Raw genomic sequence first — 27147 nt, forward strand, 5'->3', positions numbered from 1 at the left:
GACTTGTATTGTTCAAGATTATTGTACTTGTTTTTATTATATATACCCCTCCTCACATGTAAAGCGCCATGGAATAAATGGTGCTATAATAATAAATAATAATAATACTTAAACATGATGTTCCACATTATTAAGCAGGCCACAGGTTTCAAGCAATATGGGAAATAAAAAGGATCTCTCTACTGCTGAAAAGCATTAAATAGTGCAATGCCTTGGACAAGATATGAAAACATTAGATATTTCATGAAAACTTAAGAGTGATCATCATACTGTGAAGAGATTTGTGACTGAAACAGAGCACACATGAGATGCTTGGCACAAGATTTGGCCAAAAATTGTGAGCCCATCCACCAAACGTCAAGGTAATCTTAGATTGGATGGGTGCCTGACCTGACTGCCTAGTGTGAACACTTACCTCTGGCTAATAACATGGTAAAGCCTGCATTTTTATGAAGGTCGGAAACCAACAGTGTTTGGATGTAATTAAAATCACAGCATGGTGAAGGGCGGGGCGTTCAAGTCAGAAAAAATAGTACATAGTAAATATAGGAAACCTGACTGAACAGCAATCTAGTCTGAACTGGTGCATAACCAAAAAATACTTGCATAGTAAATAGATCAATGGCTGCACTCAATTTTACTGTTCTAAAGCAAGAAAATGTGCGATACATGAAATGTGAATAGCCTAATGGCTTGTGAGATCTATGAAAAAACACATGAGATGCTTAGCACAAGATTTGGCCAAAAATTGTGAGCCCATCCACCAAACGTCAAGGTAATCTCAGATCGGATGGGTACCAAATTTTCAAACAGTCTAGTTTACTGATGAGCGTCGAGCAACCCTGATGGTCGTGATAGATGGAATAGTGGATGGTTGGTGGATGGCAACCATGTCCCAACAAGGCTGCAAGGAGTTGGAGGAGTCATATTTTGGGCCGGAATCATGGGGAATCAGCTGGTAGGTGCCTTTAACCCCTTTACCCCCAAAGGTGGTTTGCACGTTATGGACCGGGCCAATTTTTACAATTCTGACCACTGTCCCTTTATGAGGTTATAACTCTGGAACGCTTCAACGGATGCCGGTGATTCTGACATTGTTTTCTCGAGACATATTGTACTTCATGATAGTGGTAAAATTTCTTTGATATTACCTGCGTTTATTTGTGAAAAAAAACAGAAATTTGGCAAAAATTTAGAAAATTTCTCAATTTTCCAACTTTGAATTTTTATGCAATTAAATCACAGAGATATGTCACACAAAATACTTAATAAGGCTGGTTTCACACGTCAGTGGCTCCGGTATGTGAGGTGAGTTTCCTCACGTACCGGAGCCACTGACACACGTACACACATTAAAACCAATGCATCTGTGCAGATGTCATTGATTTTTTTTGCGGACCGTACCTCCGTGTGCCAAACACGGAGACATGTCAGTGTTCGTGGGAGCGCACGGATTACACGGACCCATTAAAGTCAATGGGTCCGTGTAAAACACGTACCGCACATGGAAGTTGTCCGTGTGCCGTGCAGGAGACAGCGCTACATTAAGCGCTGTCCCCCCCCCCACTGGTGCTGAATCCGCCATTCATATCTTCCCTGCAGCAGCGTTTGCTGTAGAGAAGATATGAATAATAGTGTGTAAAATCCAGATCCAGGTCCCCACCACCTGTGCGCCCCCTACCGCTGTGATTAAAATACTCACCCGGCTCCCTCACTGCTTCCTGTCCTGGCCGAACCTTCTACTGTATGAGCGGTCACGTGGGGCCGCTCATTTACACTAATGAATATGCGGCTCCATCTCCCATAGGGGTGGAGCTGCATATTCATTACTGTAAATGAGCGGCCCCACGTGACCGCTCATACAGTACAAGGTGCGGCCAGGACAGGATGCTGCGAGGGAGCCGGGAGCTGGGTGAGTATTTTAATCACAGCGGGGGTGGGAGGGGGGTGGGGACCTGGATCTGGATTTTACACACTATTATTCATATCTTCTCTACAGCAAACGCTGCTGCAGGGAAGATACGAATGGGGCTTCAGCACGATGCAGGGGACAGCGCTAAACTTTAGCGCTGTCTCCGGCACGGTGCGTGTGGTACCCAGTGGGCACACGGGCGGCACACAGATAATTCCGGTACCGATTTTTCCGGTACCGGAATTATCTGGACGTGTGAGACTGCCCTAAGTAACATTTCCCACATGTTTACTTTACATCAGCACAATTTTGGAACCAAATTTTTTTTTTGTTAGGGAGTTATAAGGTTTATAAGTTGACCAGCAATTTCTCATTTTTACAACACCCAAAATACCCAAGTGTGACACCTTTCTAAAAACTGCACCCCTCAAGTTGCTCAAAACCACAACAAGAAGTTTATTAACCCTTCAGGTGTTTCACAGGAATTTTTGGAATGTTTAAATAAAAATGAACATTTAACTTTTTTTCACAAAAAATTTACTTCAGCTCCAATTTGTTTTATTTTCCCAAGGGTAACAGGAGAAAATGGACCCCAAATGTTGTTGTACAATTTGTCCTGAGTACGCCGATACCCCACATGTGGAGGTAAACCACTGTTTGGGCGCATGACAGAGCTCGGAAGCGAAGGAGCGCCATTTGACTTTTCAATGCAAAATTGACTGGAATTGAGATGGGACACCATGTTGCATTTGGAGAGCCACTGATGTGCCTAAACATTGAAACCCCCTACAAGTGACACCATTTTGGAAAGTAGACCCCCCCCCCAAGGAACTTATCTGGAGGTGAAGTAGAGATGTTTTGAAATGCAGACTTTGATGGAATGGTCTGCGGCATCACGTTGCGTTTGCAGAGCCCCTGATGTGCCTAAAAAGTAGAAACCCCCCACAAGTGACCCCATTTTGGAAACTATACCCCCCCAAGGAACTTATTTAGAGGTGTGGTGAGCACTTTGACCCACCAAGTGCTTCACAGAAGTTTATAATGCAGAACCGTAAAAATAAAAAATCTTTTTTTTCACAAAAATTCTTTTCGCCCCCAATTTTTTTTCCCAAGGGTAAGAGAAGAAATTGGACTCCAAAAGTTGTTGTCCAATTTGTCCTGAGTACGCTGATACCCCATATGTGGGAGTAAACCACTGTTTGGGCGCATGGTGGGGCTCGGAAGGGAAGGAGCACTGTTTTACTTTTTCAATGCAGAATTGGCTGGAATTGAGATCGGACGCCATGTCGCGTTTGGAGAGCCCCTGATGTGCCTAAACAGTGGAAACCCCCCAATTATAACTGAAACCCTAATCCAAACACACCCCTAACCCTAGTCCCAACGGTAACCATAACCACACCTCTAACCCAGACACACCCCTAACCTTAATCCCAACCCTATTCCCAAACGTAAATGTACAGTCATGGTCAAAATTTTTGAGAATGACACCAAAATTATATTTTCACATCATCTGCTGCCCTCTGGTTTTTATTAGTGTTTGTCTGATGTTTATATCACATACAGAAATATAATTGCAATCATATTATGAGTACCAATAGGTTATATTGACAGTTAGAATGAGTTAATGCAGCAAGTCAATATTTGCAGTGTTGACCCTTCTTCTTCAAGACCTCTGCAATTCTCCCTGACATGCTCTCAATCAACTTCTGGACCAAATCCTGACTGATAGCAGTTCATTCTTGCATAATCAATGCTTGCATTTTGCCAGAATTTGTTGGTTTTTGTTTGTCCACCCATCTCTTGATGATTGACCACAAGTTCTCAGTGGGATTAAGATCTGGGGAGTTTCCAGGCCATGGACCCAAAATCTCTATGTTTTGTTCCATGAGCCATTTAGTTGTCACCTTTGCTTTATGGCAAAGTGCTCATCATGCTGGAAAAGGCATTGTTCGGTGCCAATCTGATCTTGGACGGTTGGGAAAAGTTGCTCTTGGAGGACATTCTGGTACCATTCTTTATTCATGGCTGTGTTTTTAGGCAAAACTGTGAGTGAGCCGATTCCCTTGGCTGAGAAGCAACCCCACACATGAATTGTTTCAGGATGCTTTACAGTTGGCATGAGACAAGACTGGTGGTAGCGCTCACCTCTTCTTCTCCGAATAAGCTGTTTTCCAGATGTCCCAAACAATCGAAAAGGGGATTCATCAGAGAAAATGACTTTGCCCCAGTCCTCAGCAGTCCACTCCCTGTACCTTTTGCAGAATATCAGTCGGTCCCTGATGTTTTTTCTGAAGGGAAGTGGCTTCTTTGCTGCCCTCCTTGAAACCAGGCCTTGCTCAAAGAGTCTCCGCCTCACAGTGCATGCAGAAGCACTCACACCAGCCTGCTGCCATTCCTGAGCAAGCTCGGCACTGCTGGTAGTCCGATCCCGCAAATGAAACAGTTTTAAGATACGGTCCAGGCGCTTGCTGGTCTTTCTTGGGCGCCCTGGAGCCATTTTGACAACAATGGAAGCTCTCTCCTTGAAGTTCTTGATGATGCGATAAATTGTTGACTGAGGTGCAATCTTTGTAGCTGCGATACTCTTCCCTGTTAGACCATTTTTGTGCAGTGCAATGATGGCTGCACGTGTTTCTTTAGAGATAACCATGGTTAACTGAAGAGAAACAATGATACCAAGCACCAACCTCCTTTTAAAGTGTCCATTGCTGTCATTCTTAATCATGACTGATTGATCGCTAGCCCTGTCCTCATCAACACCCACACCTGTGTTAATGGATCAATCACTAAAACGATGTTAGCCGCCCTTTTAAGGCAGGACTGCAATGATGTTGAAATGTGTTTTGGGGGTTAAAGTTCATTTTCTGGGCAAATATTGACTTTGCAAGTACAGTAATTGCTGTTAAGCTGATCACTCTGACATTCAGGAGTATATGCAAATTGCCATTAGAAAAAATAAAGCAGTAGACTTTGGAAAAATTAATATTTGTCTCATTTCTCAAAATTTTTGTCCATGACTGTAATCCAAACCCTAACTGTAGCCCTAACCCTAGCCCTAACCCTAATGGGAAAATGGAAATAAATACAGTTATATGACAGTGGGAATACCGCGCTACAGGTGGCTAGAACTAATGAGCATGCGAGATAATCCTATGTTGTGCAGAACCGCATATGGTCCTGAGCGGTAGCTGCTATATATAATATATAAGGGATCACACTCATTAAAGATGACTGCTGATAGTATAGTCCTTGCTTCTATGTTGTGCAAAACCGCATATGATCCTAAGCGGTAGCTGCTATATAATATTCAAATGACCGCCTGGGGATCGCACACATAAATGGTCACTACTGAAAATATAGTCCTTACTTGGTACGTAGGTGTCGTCGCACGGGTGGACTGTTAGCCTCAGATTCGGATGACGAGGTTGCGCTCATAGAAGTCCGATGCGCCGGAGACAAGTCCCGTCCCTCTGGTAGGTGAGTGTGCAGCTATCAGGCACAGCCTATAGCGGTGGCTGCGGGTATGGCAGGCAAGGGCTGCTTGGGTTGCGTGTAGAGCCAGAGACGTCCCGCCCGGAGGCGTCCCTGGATACACGTGGAAAATGGCCGACACCGCCGAGCAGTGAGTGACGTCACTTGGCCTAAGGAGACTCAGTGGGGCCAGTCCAAACCTACGCGTTACGAAGTGTCACGCACTTCTTCATCAGGGTTACCGCCCACTGTCTCTAGACCCATATATAGATACCCTGCCCGCACCCCGCTGTGCACTAACACCTACAAGCAATAGCATATCTGTGGACGATCTAAATCCCCCATGAAACAATGGCAATTGAATGTGTGCCCTTAGTGCGTACAAAACAGGCACACATGTGCCCGCTGGGTGTAATGTATTATAAAATGCTTATTGAGTTATACATTAAATAAAACTCGCTATACTGTATGCTGGGAGATAAAATTAAAAAACAGCTAGCACTATGCTGAATGCAATGCGAATAAAAATAAAAAATGCAATTGAAAGGACACCTATGGTGGCCATGGATTAAAACTTCACCTTTATTAAGAACATACACATAAACCCCCCCCCCACCCCCCCGTAAATATATGGTGAACCAAAAAATACCTACAAAACCTAAAAATTGAAGGGTTAATTTTAGAAGCAATAAGAACGATATAAATATGTTTAAGATATATAAAAAAGGGAGACACTAATACCCTATAACGGTTTGGGGCATCAGAGATATATAGTAACTGACGTCGCAACAACACCGTAGGAGCATGCATCTACTCCCACGTGGTAGACTGGCTATTCTCACTCAGGCCCCCCAATCATAGCAGCAGGCAGTGAGGGGTAATAATTAAATATGCTGGACAGTAGAAATTAAAAAGCATATAGTTCTATCTCGCAATTAAGGCCCTTCGGTTTCAAACTGTCCAGGGTGAAGATCCACTGCGATTCTATTCTCGACATTTGTTTAATGAAGTCACCACCCCTTTTATTTGGGCGTACAGTTTGAATACCGTAAAAAACTGTTCCTTTCAAGGATTGTCCATGCCTCTCCTTAAAATGGCGTGATAGGGGGTGTTCTAGATACCCTTTTTGGATGTTCTTGAAGTGTTCCCCAACACGAATCTTCAGCTGCCTTTTGGTTCGCCCTACATACAGCTTATTGCATGGGCATTGTATTACATAGATCACCCCCGAGGAATGACAGGATATATTGTCTTTGATGGAGAATTCCTTCATACCGTCAGCATCCTGAAAAGTTAATTTCCTGGTCTTCCTAAAGGTAGTTTGCGTGCATCCATAGCACCCACCACATGGTAGAAACCCTCCTTTGTTTGGTATATTTACACTGCAATTCCCTCTTGGGACATCCGTGAGTGTCATTTTCGTAGTGGGAGCTATTAGATGGCCCAACGACTGGGCTTTTCTGTAAATAAATCTTGGATTACTAGGAAGTAGTTCACCCACCACCTTATCAGTTTGTAAGACTGACCAATGTTTTCGTATAATATTAACAAATCTACGGTGCCCAGTATGGAATTGTGTTACAAAAGACAGATTGCGAATTTGTTCTTCCATGGGGCCTTCTCCTGTCCTAGTGGGTTTACTATGATTATGAAGTATAGATTCTCTAGATGCTTCAGTTATTTCCTTTCGGGCTTTCTTCAATAATGGTTCGGGATATCCTTTCTCCAGAAATTGCTCAGTTAGATGCTTGGCCTCTTCATTAAAATCAGTCAGATTAGAACAGTTACGGCGTATTCTGGTAAACTGGCTTTTTGGAATGTTCGTTAGCCATACTGGTAGATGGCAACTGTTTATATTAATGAAGCTATTTGAATCGACCTCTTTGTGATAACATTTGGTATAAAGTTGGTCCTGTTCTACGAAAATATTCAAATCCAGAAAATTGACACTGTTGGTGCTGATATTAGCGGTAAATTCCAAGCCAAAATTATTGGTATTGAGCCCTGAAATAAATGTGTTTTTATATGAGGGTAAATATTACATTCAAACGTGGGGTACCGTGATGGGTACAAGATTTGCGCCTAGTTACGCAAATACCTATGTCGGTAGGTGGGAAACCCTCCACATCCACAAGGATGGGCTGCTTAATCCAGGCCTAGTAGTCTGGCGTCGGTTCATAGACGACGTATTTTTCATTTGGGAAGGGTCCCATAAAGATCTTGACACATTTATTTCAGGGCTGCTCTGCTCTGAGCAGGCGCTTTGTAAGCCACCTCCCTCCCTGCAGGACCCGGATGCCGCGGCCATCTTGGATCCGGGCCTGGAGCAGGGAGGGAGGTAGGGGGTCTCAGGGAAGCCTGCAGGGAGCCCCCTCCCTGTGCGATGCTTCCCTGTACCGCCGGCACACCGCGATCATGTTTGATCGCGGTGTTCTGGGGGTTAATGTGCCGGGGGCGGTCCATGACCGCTCCTGGCACATAGCGCCGAATGTCAACTGCGATAGACTGGACGAAGCTTTCCTGAGCGAAACGTGCGTCGGGTGTTGTGGGTCCCTGGCTGGTGGTTTATACTGGGTAAATATGTTCCCTTTACTTGCTTTTTTCCAATGCTGTTATTATATCCTCTGATGCTTCGGCATACAATGATCCTGAACCCTTAAAAACGTTACTATTTGTTGATACTTATATTTATTCCTAGCTGGTACTTTGAACCTTATCTTTATATAAACTATTATTTTATCATATATATGCACTGGCTTTGGGTTCATTGTCATTGACGGCTGTGGTATCAGGTGTATTATTAATGTTTTATATATAAGTCCTTTGAACATGTGATTACTTTGCTGTCATTATGATGATGCTGATATTGTGAAGGTTACTCCATATTGTCTGTTACCACTTTTTCCAGCCATACCTTGTGGTTTTTCTGTATTTTTTGGTTCCCCTTGGTTATGTATGGTATTTACTTGATTGATTTTATTCTTTATTTTTTAATCTTGCCTTGTGCAGGCGTGTACTATGGAGGACATAGAATGAACTTCAATCCAATATTGCAGCCAGCATGCAGCCAGCGGGTAAGGAAAGGGTGAATCAAACACCCGAAAACTCCACCCATATGACCCAAAACCTGTCCCGCCAAATTCAGGTGACAGGTTTCCTTTAAAGTGGCCACTTGCAAGTTGTTCTCCTGTTTGAATCTCCTCTGAAGAGTGGCATCATGGGCTGCTCCAAAACAACTGTCTAATGATCTGAAAACAAAGATCATTTAACATAGTTGTTCAGGGGAAGGATACAAAAAGCTGTCTCAGAGATTTAACCTGTCAATTTCCACTGTGAGGAACATAGTAAATAAATGGAAGAACACAGGTACAGTTCTTGTTAAGAAGTGGCAGGCCAAGAAAATCATCAGAAAGGCAGAGAAGAAGAAAGGTGATATCAGTCAAAGACAATCCTCAGACCACCTCCAGAGAGCTGAAGCCTCAACTTGCTGCAGATGGTGTCACTGTGCATCGGTCAACTATACAACGCACTTTGCACAAGGAGAAGCTGTATGGGAGAGTGATGCGAAAGAAGCCGTTTCTGCAAGCACGCCACAAACAGTCGGCTGAGGTATGCAAAAGCACATTTGGAGAAGCCAATTTCTTTTTGGAAGAAGGTCCTGTGGACTTATGAAACCAAGATTGAGTTGTTTGGTCATACAAAAAGGCGTTATGCATGGCGGCCAAAAAACACAGCATTCCAAGAAAAACACTTGCTACCCACAGTAAAATTTGGTGGAGGTTCCATCATGCTTTGGGGCTGTGTGGCCAATGCCGGCATCGGGAATCTTGCTAAAGTTGAGGGACGCATGGATTCCTCTCAGTATCAGCAGATTCTTGACAATAATGTTCCTGAATCAGTGACAAAGTTGAAGTTACGCAGGGGATGGATCTTTCAGCAAGACAATGATCCAAAACACCGCTCCAAATCTACTCAGGCATTCATGCAGAGGAACAATTACACTGTTCTGGAATGGCCATCCCAGTCCACAGACCTGAATATCATTGAACATCTGTGGGATCATTTGAAGAGGGCTGTCCATGCTCGGCAACCATCAAACTTAACTGAACTGGAATTGTTTTGTAAAAAGGAATGGTCAAAAATACCTTCATCCAGGATCCAGGAACTCATTAAAAGCTACAGGAAGCGACTAGAGGCTGTTATTTTTGCAAAAGGAGGATCTACTAAATATTAATGTCACTTTTCTGGTGGGGTGCTGTTATGGCTGGCAATCAGGCAACACAGCGTGCAGTAATCAGCGCACATACAGAGATCTGGCAATAACCAAAAACAATAGGACGAGCTCTGAGACGTGGAATCTCTGTAGACTGCAGTACCTGATCTATCCTCACACAACTATAAGCAGCAGTGGATTGCGCCTAACAACTACCTATGCAACTCGGCACTGCCTGAGGAGCTGACTAGCCTGAAGATAGAAATACAAGCCTGACTTACCTCAGAGAAATACCCCAAAGGAATAGGCAGCCCCCCACATATAATGACTGTTAGCAAGATGAAAAGACAAACGTAGGAATGAAATAGATTCAGCAAAGTGAGGCCCGATATTCTAGACAGAGCGAGGATAGCAAAGAGAACTATGCAGTCTACAAAAAACCCTAAAACGAAAACCACGCAAAGGGGCAAAAAGACCCACCGTGCCGAACTAACAGCACGGCGGTGCACCCCTCTGCTTCTCAGAGCTTCCAGCAAAAGACAATAGCAAGCTGGACAGAAAAAAACAGAAAACAAACTAGAAGCACTTATCTAGCAGAGCAGCAGGCCCAAGGAAAGATGCAGTAGCTCAGATCCAACACTGGAACATTGACAAGGAGCAAGGAAGACAGACTCAGGTGGAGCTAAATAGCAAGGCAGCCAACGAGCTCACCAAAACACCTGAGGGAGGAAGCCCAGAGACTGCAATACCACTTGTGACCACAGAAGTGAACTCAGCCACAGAATTCACAACAGGGTGCCCATACTTATGCACCTGTCAAATTTTGTTTGAATGCAGATTGCACATTTTCTGTTAGTACAATAAACCTCATTTCAAGGCAGAAACATTACTGTGTCCAACAATTATTAGATATATGAAACTGAAATAGCTGTTGCAAAAAAAACAATTTTTATAAAACATTAAGCTTAAGATTAATAGGGGTGCCCAAACTTTTTCATATAACTGTATATACAGCAGTGTCACTTATATATCGTATATACAGCAGTCTATACACATTATATAGGTGCAGCTGCTGTATATACATTAAAACATTATCTTGGGGCTCACCCAGGTCCCTGAGATGGGGGAGGGTGAAGAGCTGAGCTGGGTCCTGTCCAGCGTCGGCGGTGAAGAGGAGCGGATCCCAGGAATTGGTGAGGAGTCTCCTCTGATGCTGGTACAGGCCGGCCAGCGTCACAGATGGAGGCGCCCTATGCTCGGCGGCCTTTTCAAATATCTTGACCCCCTGTGCGCACGTGTGATCTCCTGCTTGCCCGCCCTGACACGGGCCGCAGCCGTGCACACAGGAGGACGGCGGCCGTGCTCGCGCACTGACAACGACTAGATAACGCGCACACAGGACCTAACTCATAAGATTTAAAGGGCCGGCGGCCCACTTTGTGGTGGAGACCTGTCCGCCCACCGGTTATCTGCCGCCTGGGCAAATTACCAATCCGAGCCTGGTCTGAGGGAAATAGAAAGAAAAAGCTTAATTGAACAAAAATGACCTCACTGAGCAGTGGAAACATTGTGCAGTCAGATGACTCCAGATTTCTGTTGCGCTGATTAGTGGGTCAGAATCTCCTACAAGCAGCAGGAATCCATGTCTCCTTCCTGTCAGGGGCAGTAATGGCGGATTGTGTTCTTGGCTCATCCTGGGTCCTTTATTATCTCGGGATAGATGTTTGGACATTACGGCTTACAGAAGCATTTTGGCCAATCAAGATCATCACTTCATGGCAGCTGTTTCCCTACAGTAAAAGGACAATGCACCTTGTCACAATGGCCACTAGTCACAGAGGCCCCTGATCATGTGACCCTGACTCCTCCCCTCCTGTGACCTCATCACAGGTCCTGTGCGCACAGAACAGCCATATATGTGGTGTGCGGCTCTGCAGGTGGAAGTAGGTGCTGGAGATTCCCCATTACTGGGCGCAGGGGACATTAACCCCCTCAGTGCTGAGCCTGTGATAAATCTCTGTATGTGACTATAATGGGACTGTGTGTTATACCGGGGGCAGGACGGGGCCATGACTGGATGTAGTGATCATGTGACGCCGGTAACAGCTCCGGAGTTTTCTTACATGGGATCTTTATGATGTTACATCGTCATCTTCTCCCCATTCAGGTCCCTACAATATCGGATCCTCTCAGTGGAGATCTTCTATATAAGAGAATTCTCCTGAGTGACCCTACAAGGATGGATAGGGACAGGGACAAGATGGCGGAGAGGATATTACACCTCACCCTAGAGATCCTCTTCCGGCTTACTGGAGAGGTGAGAGATTCTGATGACGTCACATTACATCATTCTTATCTATGGGAATAACAGATGGACAGAACTGGAAAGGTGAGGACTCTGGAAATGTCTGTAGTGAGGTTTATTAATGTGTCTCTCCATAACCAGGATTACACAGTAGTGAAGAAGACCTCTAGTGAGCGCTGTCAGGCCCCTGTGTCTGAGGGATGGGGAAGACCCCTGAGCCCAATCACGAGGCCTCCACCTCACCCCCTGATACATGAGGACATCAATGACCAGAAGATTCTAGAACTCACCTACAAGATGATTGAGCTGCTGACTGGAGAGGTGACGCTGCTGGGAATGCTGGGACATTATACAGTAACGCTATGGAGGGATCGGGGGGATGACGGTATCATTGTATGTGTCAGGTTCCTATAAGGGATCAGGATGTCGCCGTCTATTTCTCCATGGAGGAGTGGGAGTATTTAGAAGAACACGAAGATCTGTACAAGGACGTCATGATGGAGGTTCCCCAGCCCCTCACATCACCAGGTAATAGACAGGACTAAATACACACGGCCTATAATTATCTGTATGTAAAGAATGAATTCAGTCCCTGTATGTGTTTCCTCCAGTTCTATCCAGTGAGAAGACAACACCAGAGAGATGTCCCCGTCCTCTTCTTCCACAGGACTGTAAACAAGAAGATCCCAATGTTCCTCAGGATCATCAGGTAGATGGAGAGAAGGTGTCATGAGATCTCCCCTATGATGTGTAGACGGCTGTGAAGGTTTTGTGCTCAGTCTTGTTTTATCCCCCAGTATTATACACTGAGCTGACAATTTATTAGAGACATCGGCACTTTCTTTATTGAAACTTCCCTGTATAGAGAATACTAATAACTAATAATAATAATTTTTATTTATATAGTGCCAACATATCCGCAGAACTTTACATTATTGAGGGGACTTGTACAGACAATAGCCATTACAGCATAACAATAAACAGATACCAAGAGGAATGAGGGCCCTGCTCGCAAGCTTACAATCTATGGGAAAAGGGGAGACACTAGAGGTGGATGGTAACAGAACATGATGCAAGGAACCGGATTATGGTTTAAGTTTTTTGAATGGGCCACACAAGGATAGTTAGGTTAATTAGTTGAGACGGTAGGCCAGTCGGAACAAATGCATTTTTAGGGCACGCTTAAAACTGTGAGGAATAATTGTATTAACCTGGGTAGTGCATTCCAAAGAATTGACGCAGCACCTGAAAAGTCTTTGAGAAGGAATGTGGGAGGTTCTGATTATTGACAATGCTAACATCAGGTCATTAGCAGGTGGAAGAGCATGGGTAGGGTGGTAGGCTGAGACCAGGTAGGTGATGTAGGGTGGTTCTGAGCCATGGAGTGCTTTGTGGATGAGGGTTGTAAGTTTGTACTGGGTTCTGGAGTGGATGGGTAACAGTAAGAGTTTTTGCAGAGTCAAAAGTAAGAAAAGGTTGAATTCTAGAAATGTTGTTGAGGTGCAGATAACAAGAGCGAGCCAGTGATCGGATGTGGGGGGTGAATGAAAGCTCAGAATCAAGTATAACCCCATGGCTGCGGGCATGTTGTTTGGGAGTCATAGTGGAACCACACACCGAGATGGCAATGTCAGGCAAAGGTAGAGGGAGAGAACATGAGGAGTTCAGTTTTTGATAGGATCAGTTTCAGACAGAGGGAGGACATGATGTTAGAGACAGTGGTAAAATAATCACTGGTGTTTTGTAAAAAGGCAGGCATGATAACAGGAGAAGTGTATAATTGGGTGTCATCTTTATAGAGATGGTACTGGAACCCAAATCTACTGATTGTTTCCCCAATAGGGGCAACGAGAAGAGGAGGGAGCTCAGCACTGATCCTTGAGGAACTCCCAACAGTAAGGGGAAGATGAGAGGAGGAGGAGCACGGTGGCTCAGTGGATAGCACTGCAGCCTTGTAGCGCTGGGGTCCTGGGTTCAAATCTCACCAAGGACAACATCTGCAAGGAGTTTGTATGTTCTCCCCGTGCTTGCGTGGGTTTCCTCCGAGTACTCCGGTTTCCTCCCACATTCCAAAGACATATTGAGAGGTAATTTAGATTGTGAACCCCATCAGGGACAGCAATGACAATGTGTGCACACTGTAAAGCGCTGCGGAATATGTTAGCACTATATAAAAATAAAGATTATTATTATTAACTAGCAAAAGATACAGTGAAGGAGCGGTCGGAGAGATAGGAGGAGAACCAGGAGAGAACAGTGTGCTTGAGGCCGATGGAGCGGAGCATAGTGAGGAGGAGCTGATGATCCACAGTGTCGAATGTAGTAGTGACTAGGGTTGAGTGACTTTTAGTTTTTTAGGGTCGAGTCGGGTTTCGCGAAACCCGACTATCTCAAAAGTCGAGTGAAATCGGCCGATTATCGCGAAAGGTCGAGGATCGACCAAAACACGAAACCCAATGCAAGTCAATGGGGAAGCATAGTCGGCAGTGAGTGGAGGTCAGGAAAACACCTGCAGTGCCCATTTTAATGGCAAAAACATCCATTCTTGGTACTGAAGCTTGTCAATCTTAATTTACCTTATAATAATAGTTAGGCATTGGACATTGGGGGTCATTTGGCTAAAGTTGTGGGGGGTAGGGCTGGGTCAAGTATTTAGTGGGCCCAGGAAACGTGGACCACATCACAGCAGTAGAGCAGGGAGAGGTAAGTATTTCAACTTTGCAAGTGCTGTGATCCTGAGCAAGCAGGGGGGCCCACTCATTCGCATTGGCACTGGCACAGGGCCCCTCAAAGTACGGTGGTGTGTTTGCACGATGGGGGCGCCTCCCACCGGAAGCGACACTTTTGCGTACTATGAGGGGCCCTGTGCCAGTGACGTCGCCAACGAGTATTTCCCCCCCCCCCCACCTGATGAAGGAACCTGCACTTTCATCTGCACCTTCCTCTTTGTCCCCGTGTAAGGTGGTATCGTATGCGGGAAGGGGAACCTCACTTTCAGCAGGGTCAGAATCTGGTTGTGTAGCGTGCAAGGGGAATGTAGCCGTGTGGGTCAATGTACCAGCAGAGTCATCTAGCACTGGCTGGGCAATGGGCAGGATGAGGAGGAAACACAGATATAGGCCCAAAGAATAAAGTGGGCTAAATGCAGTTCAAAATTGGTAACAGGACTAACCAGGCGGCATTGCTTTGTTCAGTGGAGGACAGCTGTAATGAGAACCTGACACAGTGAGTAGGCCCAAATCAGTAAGTAGTCTAAATGCAGTTCAAAATTGGTAACAGTAGTAAACAGGCGGCACTGCTTTGTTCAGTGGAGGAGAACTGCAAGGAGCGGCAGACACCGTTAGTAGGCCCCAACCAAACTTGGAGCCCCACTGCATTTGTTCCATTTAACAACTATTAACAAGAGCCTGAAGATAGAAGCTCAGGAAAGGCAACCAGGAGAACACCTTGGAGCGGCAGACACCGTTGGTAGGCCCCAACCAGACTTGGAGCCCCACTGCAGTTTTAAAATTCCGATAGGCTGAAAACCTGACAATTGCAGGTCATTTTTTTTAAGAGGACTGCTGTATTGAGTGGCGCAGCCAGACACTGCTAGTAGGCCTTACACCACAAAGTTGGCTCGAAGCAGGTTTAAAAAAGGTTACATGGGTACACAGGCAGCATTGGTGTGGTCAGGGGAGGACAATTGGAAGAAGGGACCGCAGACAGACTTACTAGGCCTAAAATAAAAAAAGTAGGCTCTATGCATTTTTAATTAGGTTCCAGGGGTACACAGGCAGCATTGGTGTGGTCAGCGGAGGACAATGGGAAGGAGTGTCTGACACAGTTGGTACTCCAAAAGAATACATAGATGTTAATGTCTTGCAAAAAAACAAAACCCAAAAAAAAGGGTGGCATACTTTGGTACAGGGTGGGCTCCTCTGCTGACTTTCAGACATAGTTATTTGGTGCAAAGTATTTACTGGTGTAAATGTAGGACATGGCCACTGAATATTTTAAGTAGCATCATACATGTCAACAAATTGGTATTGTCAGTGCCAGGCATTGAAGGATTTCACCGCCTAGACTAAACAGCGGTGGAGCAGTGACAGATAATTTTGCAAGTGGTAGAGCACAGTTTGAGCTGGGGGGTGGGGGGCACTCTCTCGTGCCCGGCGGTACTGGCCCAAGGCCCCTCATGTTACAACGGTGTGTGTCTGACGGGTGCGCGCCACCACCGCCAGAGACAATTCATTGTACTATGAGGGACCCGGTGCCAGTGCTGTCGACGAAAAGTGGGCACACACACCTCTTCAGACAACCGGCACTCTCACAGGTGCTTTCGCCAAGTGGCGAGACCACGGCCCCGTGGGGGGAGTCAGCCCATTTAGGGAGGTGTAAACATGTCGTATGCTGGACATACAGCGGCTGCAAATGGAGAAATTGGAACACTCAGTAAGACCAGTCCAAATGCAAGACCTTTTTAAAGGAAAGCTAGGTGTCAGCCGGGAAAGGCGGGGCAAAATAATTAGAAATCCATGAGTGGTTCATTTTAATGAAGGTTAGATCATCAACATTTTGGGTAGCCAGACGAGTCCTTTTTTTGGTCAGTATTGAACCAGCAGCACTGAATACTCTTTCTGATAGCACACTAGCTGCTGGGCAAGCGAGCTCCTGCAATGCATATTCGGACAATTCAGGCCAGGTGTCTACTTTGGATGCCCAGTAATCAAATGGGAATGATGGGCGAGGGAGAACATCGATAGGGGAGGAAAAATAGTTAGTAACCATACTGGACAAATGTTGTCTCCTGTCACTTTGAATTGATGCTGCAGTACCTGTCCTGTCTGCGGTCATTGCAAAATCACTCCACAACCTGGTCAGAAAACCCCTCTGTCCAACGCCACTTCTGATTTGTGCACCTCTAACACCTCTGCCCTGTTGCCCCCTGCAGCTCGTGTGAGAACCATCACCGGCGCTGTGTGCTGGGAATGCCTGAATGAAACGGTCAACCAGAGTTGCTTGTTTGGTTTCCAATATTTGTTCAAGGTTCTCATGTGGCATGATGTTTTGCAGTTTCCCCTTATAGCGTGGATCCAGGAGGCAGGCCAACCAGTAATCGTCATCGGTCATCATTTTTATAATGCGGGGGGTCCCTTTTTAGGATACGCAAGGCATAATCCGCCATGTGGGCCAATGTTCCAAGTGTCAATTCACTGCTTGTGCTTGGTTGAGGAGCACTTTCGGGCAAATCAACGTCACTTGCCTCCCTCAAAAACCCTGAACCTGGCCTTGCAACGCCACCAGTTTCTATTGCCCCCTGAGAAGCTTCCTCATCCAAAAAATACTCACCCCCATCATCCTCCTCCTCCTCTTCGCCCGCCACCTCGTCCAGTAGACCTCCCTGATCAGACAATGGCAGACTGTCATCATGACTTCTGTTGTGAATTCTTTTGTTAAGCTCCCTCTTGTGGTCATGAATGGTACTTCGGCTGGTTCTGTCCATGGGCTTCCTCTGGTGGCTGTGAGTGGAGCTGCTGCTTCTGAGTTTCCTTCCACAGGTGACGAGGTTAATTCGTTAGCTAGCAGCTCTATTTAACTCCACTTAGATCATTGCTCCATGCCACCTGTCAATGTTCCAGTATTGGTCTAGTTCACTCCTGGATCGTTCTTGTGACCTGTCTTCCCAGCAGAAGCTAAGTTCCTGCTTGTTTTTCTTTAGTTTGCTATTTTTCTGTCCAGCTTGCTATTTTGATTTTTGTCTTGCTTGCTGGAAGCTCTGGGACGCAGAGGGAGCGCCTCCGCACCGTGAGTCGGTGCGGAGGGTCTTTTGCGCCCTCTGCGTGGTCTTTTTGTAGTTTTTTGTGCTGACCGCAAAGTTACCTTTCCTATCCTCAGTCTGTTCAGTAAGTCGGGCCTCACTTTGCTAAATCTATTTCATCTCTGTGTTTGTATTTTCATCTTTACTCACAGTCATTATATGTGGGGGGCTGCCTTTTCCTTTGGGGAATTTCCTTGAGGCAAGGTAGGCTTATTTTTCTATCTTCAGGGCTAGCTAGTTCCTTAGGCTGTGTCGAGTTGCATAGGGAGCGTTAGGAGCAATCCACGGCTATTTCTAGTGTGTGTGATAGGATTAGGGATTGCGGTCAGCAGAGTTCCCACGTCTCAGAGCTCGTCCTATATTATTTGTACCTATCAGGTCATTCCGTGTGCTCTTAACCACCAGGTCCATGATTGTCCTTACCACCAGGTCATAACAGTACAGGTGGCCCGAAGTATTAATGCATCTCAATAGAGGGATAAGAGAAGTTCTGAGACCATTTTTTTTTCTTTGCAGTGTGTTTTGTCTCTCTTTTCCCATTTACCTCTGGGTGGTTCAGGACACAGGTGTAGATATGGACATTCAAGGTCTGTCCTCTTGTATGAATAATCTCACTGCAAGGGTACAAAACATTCAAGATTTTGTGGTTCAGAATCCGATGTTAGAGCCTAGGATTCCAATTCCTGATTTGTTTTTTGGGGATAGATCTAAGTTTCTGAATTTCAAAAATAATTGTAAATTGTTTCTTGCTTTGAAACCTCGCTCCTCAGGTGACCCTGTTGAACAAGTGAAAATCATTATTTCTTTGTTACGTGACGACCCTCAAGACTGGGCATTTTCCCTTGCGCCAGGAGATCCGGCATTGCGTGATGTTGATGCGTTTTTTCTGGCGCTCGGATTGCTTTATGATGAACCAAATTCAGTGGATCAGGCAGAGAAAATCTTGCTGGCTCTGTGTCAGGGTCAGGATGAGGTAGAGATATATTGTCAGAAGTTTAGGAAGTAGTCTGTACTCACTCAGTGGAATGAATGTGCCCTGGCAGCAATTTTCAGAAAGGGTCTCTCTGAAGCTCTTAAGGATGTCATGGTGGGATTTCCCATGCCTCCTGGTCTGAATGAGTCTATGTCTTTGGCCATTCAGATCGATCGACGTTTGCGTGAGCGTAAAGCTGTGCACCATTTGGCGGTATTATCTGAGCATAGACCTGAGCGTATGCAATGTGATAGGACTTTAACCAGAGCTGAACGGCAAGAACACAGACATCGGAATGGGCTGTGTTTTTACTGTGGTGATTCCACTCATGCTATCTCCGATTGTCCTAAGCGCACTAAGCGTTTCGCTAGGTCTGCCACCATTGGTACGGTACAGTCGAAATTTCTTTTGTCCGTTACTCTGATTTGCTCTTTGTCATCCTATTCTGTTATGGCATTTGTGGATTCAGGCGCTGCCCTGAATTTGATGGACTTGGAGTTTGCTAGGCGCTGTGGTTTTTTCTTGGAGCCTTTGCAGTATCCTATTCCATTGAGAGGAATTGATGCTACGCCTTTGGCCAAGAATAAGCCTCAGTACTGGACCCAATTGACCATGTGCATGGCTCCTGCACATCAGGAGGATATTCGCTTTTTGGTGTTGCATAATCTGCATGATGTGGTCGTTTTGGGGTTGCCATGGCTATAGGTCCATAATCCAGTATTGGATTGGAAATCAATGTCTGTGTCCAGCTGGGGTTGTCAGGGGGTACATGGTGATGTTCCATTTTTGTCTATTTCGTCATCCACCCCTTCTGAAGTCCCGGAGTTTTTGTCGGATTACCGGGATGTATTTGATGAGCCCAAATCCAGTGCCCTACCTCCTCATAGGGATTGCGATTGTGCTATCAATTTGATTCCTGGTAGTAAGTTTCCTAAGGGCCGACTGTTCAATTTATCTGTGCCAGAGCACGCCGCTATGCAGAGTTATGTAAAGGAATCCTTGGAGAAGGGTCATTTTCGCCCGTCGTCGTCACCATTGGGAGCAGGGTTCTTTTTTGTGGCCAAGAAGGATGGTTCTTTGAGACGTTGTATTGATTACCGCCTTCTTAATAAGATCACAGTCAAATTTCAGTATCCTTTGCCGCTGCTGTCTGATTTGTTTGCTCGGATTAAGGGGTCTTGTTGGTTCACCAAGATAGATCTTCGTGGTGCGTATAATCTTGTGCGTATTAAACAGGGCGATGAATGGAAAACAGCATTTAATACGCCCGAGGGCCATTTTGAGTACATGGTTATGCCATTCCGGCTTTCCAATGCTCCATCAGTATTTCAGTCCTTTATGCATGACATCTTCCGAGAGTACCTGGATAAATTCCTGATTGTATATTTGGATGATATTTTGGTCTTTTCGGATGATTGGGAGTCTCACGTGAAGCAGGTCAGAATGGTGTTCCAGGTCCTTCGTGCAAATTCTTTGTTTGTGAAGGGGTCAAAGTGTCTCTTTGGAGTTCAGAAGGTTTGATTTTTGGGTTTCATTTTTTCCCCTTCTACTATTGAGATGGACCCTGTTAAAGTCCAGGCCATTTCTGATTGGACTCAGCCGACATCTGTGAAGAGTCTGCAAAAGTTCCTGGGCTTTGCTAATTTTTATCGTCGCTTCATCAGTAATTTTTCTACTGTTGCTAAACCGTTGACTGATTTGACCAAGAAGGGTGCTGATGTGGTCAATTGGTCTTCTGCGGCTGTGGAAGCTTTTCAGGAGTTGAAGCATCGTTTTTCTTCTGCCCCTGTGTTGTGCCAGCCAGATGTTTCGCTCCCGTTTCAGGTCGAGGTTGATGCTTCTGAGATTGGAGCAGGGGCTGTTTTGTCGCAAAGAATTTCTGATGGCTCGGTGATGAAACCATGTGCCTTCTTTTCTAGAAAGTTTTCGCCTGCTGAGCGCAATTATGATGTTGGCAATCGAGAGTTGTTGGCCATGAAGTGGGCATTCGAGGAGTGGCGTCATTGGCTTGAAGGAGCCAAGCATCGCGTGGTGGTCTTGACGGATCACAAGAATTTGACTTATCTCGAGTCTGCCAAACGGTTGAATCCTAGACAGGCTCGATGGTCGCCATTTTTCTCCCGTTTTGATTTTGTGGTTTCGTACCTTCCGTGCTCTAAAAATGTGAAGGCTGATGCCCTGTCAAGGAGTTTTGTGCCCGACTCTCCGGGTGTTCCTGAGCCGGCGGGTATTCTCAAAGAGGGGGTAATTTTGTCTGCCATCTCCCCTGATTTGCGGCGGGTGCTGCAAAAATTTCAGGCTGATAGACCTGACCGTTGCCCAGCGGAGAAACTGTTTGTCCCTGATAAATGGACTAGTAGAGTTATCTCTGAGGTTCATTGTTCGGTGTTGGCTGGTCATCCTGGAATCTTTGGTACCAGAGATTTGGTGGCTAGATCCTTTTGGTGGCCGTCTTTGTCGCGGGATGTGCGTTCTTTTGTGCAGTCCTGTGGGACTTGTGCTCGGGCTAAACCCTGCTGTTCTCGTGCCAGTGGGTTGCTTTTGCCCTTGCCGGTCCCGAAGAGGCCCTGGACGCATATTTCTATGGATTTTATTTTGGATCTCCCTGTCTCTCAAAAGATGTCGGTCATTTGGGTGGTTTGTGATCGCTTCTCTAAGATGGTCCATTTGGTACCCTTGTCTAAATTGCCTTCCTCCTCTGATTTGGTGCCATTGTTTTTCCAGCATGTGGTTCGTTTGCATGGCATTCCGGAGAACATCGTTTCGGACAGAGGTTCCCAGTTTGTTTCGAGGTTTTGGCGAGCCTTTTGTGCTAGGACGGGCATTGATTTGTCTTTTTCCTCGGCTTTCTATCCTCAGACTAATGGCCAAACCGAACGAACTAATCAGACTTTGGAAACATATCTGAGATGCTTTGTTTCTGCTGATCAGGATGATTGGGTGTCCTTTTTGCCTTTGGCTGAGTTCGCCCTTAATAATCGGGCCAGCTCGGCTACTTTGGTTTCGCCGTTTTTCTGCAATTCTGGGTTCCATCCTCGTTTCTCTTCAGGGCAGGTTGAGTCTTCGGACTGTCCTGGTGTAGATACTGTGGTGGATAGGTTGCAGCAGATTTGGACTCATGTGGTGGACAATTTGACATTGTCCCAGGAGAAGGCTCAACGTTTCGCTAACCGCCGGCGCTGTGTGGGTCCCCGACTTCGTGTGGGGGATTTGGTTTGTTTGTCGTCTCGTTATGTTCCTATGAAGGTTTCCTCTCCTAAGTTTAAGCCTCGTTTCATTGGTCCGTATAAGATTTCTGAGGTTCTCAATCCTGTGTCATTTCGTTTGACCCTTCCAGCTTCTTTTGCCATCCATAATGTATTCCATAGGTCGTTGTTGCGGAGATACGTGGCGCCTGTGGTTCCATCCGTTGATCCTCCTGCCCCGATGTTGGTTGAGGGGGAGTTGGAGTATGTGGTGGAGAAGATTTTGGATTCTCGTATTTCGAGATGGAAACTCCAGTACCTGGTCAAGTGGAAGGGTTATGGTCAGGAAGATAATTCCTGGGTCTTTGCCTCTGATGTTCATGCTGCCGATCTGGTTCGTGCCTTTCATTTAGCTCGTCCTGGTCGGCCTGGGGGCTCTGGTGAGGGTTCGGTGACCCCTCCTCAAGGGGGGGGTACTGTTGTGAATTCTGTTGTTAAGCTCCCTCTTGTGGTCATGAATGGTACTTCGGCTGGTTCTGTCCATGGGCTTCCTCTGGTGGCTGTGAGTGGAGCTGCTGCTTCTGAGTTTCCTTCCACAGGTGACGAGGTTAATTCGTTAGCTGGCTGCTTTATTTAACTCCACTTAGATCATTGCTCCATGCCACCTGTCAATGTTCCAGTATTGGTCTAGTTCACTCCTGGATCGTTCTTGTGACCTGTCTTCCCAGCAGAAGCTAAGTTCCTGCTTGTTTTTCTTTAGTTTGCTATTTTTCTGTCCAGCTTGCTATTTTGATTTTTGTCTTGCTTGCTGGAAGCTCTGGGACGCAGAGGGAGGGTCTTTTGCGCCCTCTGCGTGGTCTTTTTGTAGTTTTTTGTGCTGACCGCAAAGTTACCTTTCCTATCCTCAGTCTGTTCAGTAAGTCGGGCCTCACTTTGCTAAATCTATTTCATCTCTGTGTTTGTATTTTCATCTTTACTCACAGTCATTATATGTGGGGGGCTGCCTTTTCCTTTGGGGAATTTCTCTGAGGCAAGGTAGGCTTATTTTTCTATCTTCAGGGCTAGCTAGTTCCTTAGGCTGTGTCGAGTTGCAGAGGGAGCGTTAGGAGCAATCCACGGCTATTTCTAGTGTGTGTGATTGGATTAGGGATTGCAGTCAGCAGAGTTCCCACGTCTCAGAGCTCGTCCTATATTATTTGTAACTATCAGGTCATTCCGTGTGCTTTTAACCACCAGGTCCATGATTGTCCTTACCACCAGGTCATAACAGACTTCCCTCGTCCTCGGCTGCAGACGCCTGCTCCTTTATGTGCGTCAAACTTTGCATCAGCAGACGCATTAGGGGGATGCTCATGCTTATTATGGCGTTGTCTGCACTAACCAGCCATGTGCATTCCTCAAAACACTGAAGGACTTGACAGAGGTCTTGTAGCTTCGACCACTGCACACCAGACAACTCCATGTCTGCCATCCAACTGCCTGCCCGTGTATGTGTATCCTCCCACAAATACATAACAGCACGCCTCTGTTCGCACAGTCTCTGAAGCATGTGCAGAGTGGAGTTCCACCTTGCTGCAACATCGATGAATAGGCGATGCTGGGGAAGGTTCAAATATCGCTGATGGTTCTGCATACGGCTGGAGTGTACGGGCGGATGTGCGAGCAAAGTCTGCGCACCTTCAGGAGCAGGTCGGGTAACCCCGGATAACTTTTCAGGAAGCACTGCACCACCAGGTTTAAGGTGTGAGCCAGGCAAGGAATGTGTTTCAGTTGGGAAAGGGCTATGGCAGCCATGAAATTCCTTCTGTTATCACTCACTACCTTGCCTGCCTCAAGATGTACACTGCCCAGCCATGACTGAGTTTCTTGGTGCAAGAACTCGGACAGAACTTCCGCGGTGTGTCTGTTGTCGCCCAAACACTTCATTGCCAATACAGCCTGCTGACGCTTACCACTAGCTGTTCCATAATGGGACACCTTGTGTGCAACAGTGGCAGCTGCGGATGGAGAGGTTGTGCGACTGCGGTCTGTGGACAAGCTCTCGCTTCTGCTGGAGGACAAGGAGGAGGGGGAGGGGCGAACGCCTACAGCCAACTGTTTCCTAGACCGTGGGCTAGGCAGAACTGTCCCAATATTGCTGTCCCCTGTGGACCCTGCATCCACCACATTAAACCAGTGTGCCGTGATGGACACGTAACGCCCCTGGCCATGCCTATTGGTGCATGCATCTGTTGTCAGGTGCACCTTTCTACTCACAGATTGCCTGAGTGCATGGACAATGCGGTCTTTAACATGCTGGTGGAGGTTTGAGATGGCTTTTCTCGAAAAGAAGTGTCGACTGGGTAGCTCGTAGCGTGATACAGCGTAGTCCATCACGGCTTTGAAAGCTTTGCTTTCAATTAACCGGTAGGGCATCATCTCTAACGAGATTAGTCTAGCAATGTGGGCGTTCAAACCCTGTGTATGCGGATGAGAGGGTGAGTACTTCCTTTTTCTAACGAGAGTCTCTTGTAGGGTGAGCTGGACTGGAGTGCTGCATATGGTGGAACTAGCGGGGGTGATGGTGGACATGGCAGACTGAGAGAGGGTTGGTGATGGTATTCTTTCTGTTGGCCTACATACAGTGTTTCCTACCAAGAACCTGGTGATTCCCTGACTACTTTGGCCTTGCGACGAAACCTCCACATTTGCTGCAGGTGGTGTGGTAAACGGTGGACTTACAGTGAGGGAAGGAATGTAGCATTGCTGACTAGCTTCATTGTGAGAGGGTGCAACAATGTTAAGGGACGTTTGTTAGTTAGTCCAGGCTTGCAAGTGCATGGTGGTTAAATGTATACGCATGCAACTTGTATTTAGATTTTTAACATTCTGACCTCTGCTGAAGGTCCTTGAGCATTTCTTACAGATGACTTTGCACTGATCATTTGGATCTTGGTTAAAAAAATGCCAGACTGCACTCTTCCTACTATCGGATATCTTTTCAGGCATTGCACACTGAGCTACTTTAACCGGATAGCCACGCTGTCCTACAACTGGTTGTGGTTTTGCCACACGTTTTTGGCCAGATATGGGCCTGCCAGATGGAACCTGTTGCGATGTTAATGCCTGCTGCGGCTCCTCCTCCGCTTCAGAGCTACTGCCGGCTGCACCCTGTTCCCCCAATGGCTGCCAATCGGGGTCAACAACTGGGTCATCTATAACCTCCTCTTCTATGTCCTGTGCACCTTCCTCTGTGTCACCGTGTAAGCCGGTGCTATAGCGTTCGTGACGGGGCTCCATAGTCTCATCTGGGTCAGATTCTGGATCAGTACACTGCGAGGGCAATGTTGTGATCTGAGTCAAAGGAACAGCATAATAATCTGGCTGTGGCTGTGCATCTGTGCACTCCATGTCCGATTCATCTTGTAATGGGCATGGCCTGTTAACAATTTCCCTTTCTAACCCAGGAACAGTATGTGTAAAGAGCTCCATGGAGTAACCCGTTGTGTCACCTGACGCATCCTTGTCTGTTGTTCTGGGTGAAGAACACAAGGAAGCGACTTGTCCCTGACCGGGAACATCCACTGACGACGCGCTGCTTTTACATTTTGCACTTTCCGAAGAGGAGGCAAAAGAGCTAGAGGCAGAGTCAGCAAGGAAAGCCAAAACTTGTTCCTGCTGCTCTGGCTTTAAAAGTGGTTTTCCTACTCCCAGAAAAGGGAGCGTTTGAGGCCTTGTGTAGCCAGACGATTACGGTGGCTGAACAACTCGAGACTTAGGTGCTATATTGCTTTTCCCACGACCACCTGATGCTCCAACACCACTACCATCATTACCAGCTGGCAATGACCGCCCACGGCCACGACCTCTTCCACCAGACTTCCTCATTCTTGGAAATATGTAACCAAACTAACAAACGGTATTTGGTACTGTAAAACCAGTTACAAGGTGGACGCAAACTTGTTGTGAATTTAAATCTCCCTTTATAGGTGTGTGAGACTGCAGGGAAAATCAGGCCCACTGTATTACAGTACACATCTTCAGTGGCAGACAGTGGCTGACAGATATGCCACTAACAGGACTGACGCAGATACACACTCTGGAAATAAAAATCTCCCCTTTTTTTTTTTTTATATGGAAGACTAGTGAATAAATCTGGCCCAATGTATTACAGTATATTTTCTGTGGCAGAAAATGACAGACAGATACCACAGACTGGACTGGCAGAGATGCACAGATTTGCCAATATTAATCTCCCCTTTTTGTTTTTATATGGAAGACTAGTGAATAAATCTGGCCCACTGTTTAACAGTATTGTTTCTGTGGCAGAAAATGACTGACAGACAGATACCACAGACTGGACTGGCACAGATGCACTGATTGGCAATATAAATCTCCCTTTTTAGGTGTGGGACAGTGCAGAAAAATATAGGCCCACTGTTTCACACTACACAGTTTCAGGGGCAGAAAGTGGCTTAAAGATATATATATAAAAAAAAAAGTGACCATACTACAATTATTATCTCCCTACAGTAATCTCTGAAAAGTATGGCAGGCAGCAATAAAAAGGACTGCTGCACACAAAAGTGTGGACAAACAAACAAGATAGCTGTGCAGAAAGGAAGGCGCAACAGGATTTGTGCTTTGAAAAAAGCAGTTGGTTTGCATAGCGGCGTACAAACAACAATGCAGCTATCAGGGAGCCTTATAAGGCAGCCTTATAAGCTACAGAGCTGAAGCACAGAAATCTAGCCTCCACTGTCCCTGCAAGGAAAAGGAGGTGCTGGATAGTGGAAATCGCTACAGCACAAGCGGTTTGGGGGTTTATATTCCCTGCCTAAAGCTATCCCTGCTTCTGATGAAGCTACAGCAACCTCTCCCTATGCTCAGATCAGCAGCAGTAAGATGGCGGTCGGCGTGCACGCCCCTTTATAGCCCCTGTGACGCCGCAGAAAGCAAGCCAATCACTGCCATGCCCTTCTCTAAGATGGTGGGGACTGAGAACTATGTCATCACGCTGCCCACACTCTGCGTCCTCCTTCATTGGCTGAGAAATGGCGCTGAACGCGTCATATGAAACGCGACTTTGGTGCGAAGGTCGCGTACCGCATGGCCGATCCCACGCTGGGATCGGATCGGGTTTCATGAAACCCGACTTTGCCAGAAGTCGGTGACTTATGAAAATGACCGATCCGTTTCGCTCAACCCTAGTAGTGACTATTAGATTTAGCTGTTAGTAAATCATTAGAGACTTTAGTGAGGGGAGTTTCAGTAGAGTGTAAAGAGCAGAGACTAGATTGAAGAGGGTC

The 27147-nt window shown here is 46.2% G+C and overlaps 2 protein-coding genes across 2 annotated transcripts in view; both read left to right on the forward strand.

Annotated features, from left to right (window-relative positions):
* The window catches only part of LOC138664103 (oocyte zinc finger protein XlCOF6-like), a 248716-nt gene that overhangs the window by 113745 nt on the left and 107824 nt on the right, over positions 1-27147 (forward strand). The window lies entirely within an intron of this gene.
* The window catches only part of LOC138664099 (zinc finger protein 665-like), a 356580-nt gene continuing 341963 nt past the window's right edge, over positions 12531-27147 (forward strand). Inside the window, exon 1 of the mRNA XM_069750526.1 lies at positions 12531-12610. The gene's annotated coding sequence lies outside the window, so the exon portion shown is untranslated. The remainder of the gene's footprint in view (positions 12611-27147) is intronic.

This window comes from Ranitomeya imitator, chromosome 2 (assembly GCF_032444005.1).
Source record: "Ranitomeya imitator isolate aRanImi1 chromosome 2, aRanImi1.pri, whole genome shotgun sequence".
Classification (NCBI taxonomy): Eukaryota; Metazoa; Chordata; class Amphibia; order Anura; family Dendrobatidae; genus Ranitomeya; species Ranitomeya imitator.